The following is a 1,178-nucleotide window of genomic DNA, read 5'->3' as shown; positions in this document are numbered from 1 at the left end:
CATATGATTGCGCTTTAATTAGAAATAAGAATGTTATTAAGGTCTCATTTATACTGGTGAACAATAATGCAGATAAGAGGAGTTAAGTGGCTGATGTAAATCTAAAAGGCAAACCCATTGACGCATGCCGTAATGTGCTGCATTCATTAGTACATTCACATTTCAAGTGCTTAACATTGAGAGCGACGCTATTATGCAGCATTAGAGGTTCACAGAACCACAACACAGAACAACAGAGTGCCCGGTGCTCACCTGTGTATGTGGATGCACCCTCTGGAAGCATCATTATGTTTGTGTGTGTAGATGATTTAGATTGGGAATGACATGTACTAAGGAGAATACATTTGGGATCTGTAACCTCTATCCTCCTTTGTCCTTCTCTTTCTCTCTGTTTTCTCATAAGCCTCATGTAGAGCTCACGCAATGTGTTTGTATGAGTCTTTTGTTTTACCACGATTATAGAAAATGAACATGAATTTCTCATGTGTATATTTATATGATTTTTATGTGGTTTTAGAACAATGTGCACCCAATGTTTCACATGTAACCAAATGGTTTTACATGTGAATTACAAGCTGTTTTAAGGTGCAGAGATGCAAACAGGTAAGGGGGAAAAAAGGTGAGAACATTGTGCGGATGGGGGGCATGCTCCATGGAATTTCTTTTAAAGATATTTGCTTTACATGTTCATATGTAGTTACTTTAAGGTATTTTAAAAATATATCTTTATTACCTTATATGTCCAAAACTGTATTTTTTCATTAAAAAAAAAAACATTTTTTAACATCTTGTTGCAACATTTTACAAAAATCAAGATTGAATATATTTGGTCAAAATCCCATGTTATAAAAGATGGAAGTGCTATGCTATTTAAGACAATATTGGCTGATAGATGGCAATGCTGACCTAAAATGCAAAATGTTTGCCCTCTCTCTCTCTTCACCTCAATTATATATATATATATATATATATATACCAATTCATATATATAATTGATTTTTTACGTTTAATTGAAAGTTGTGCTCAAAAGTTTGCATACCCTGGCTGGCAGAAATTGTGAAATTTTGGCATTGATTTTTAATATATGAGTGATAGTGCCTTTTATTTAAGGATAGTGATCATACGAAGCCATTCATTATCACATAGTTTTTCGGCTTCTTTTCAAATCATAATGATAA

This window comes from Sinocyclocheilus rhinocerous, unplaced genomic scaffold (assembly GCF_001515625.1).
Source record: "Sinocyclocheilus rhinocerous isolate Xijiao unplaced genomic scaffold, SAMN03320098_v1.1 scaffold797, whole genome shotgun sequence".
Taxonomy (NCBI): domain Eukaryota; kingdom Metazoa; phylum Chordata; class Actinopteri; order Cypriniformes; family Cyprinidae; genus Sinocyclocheilus; species Sinocyclocheilus rhinocerous.
The sequence above is the reverse complement of the archived record's forward strand: the minus strand, read 5'-3'. Positions refer to the sequence as shown.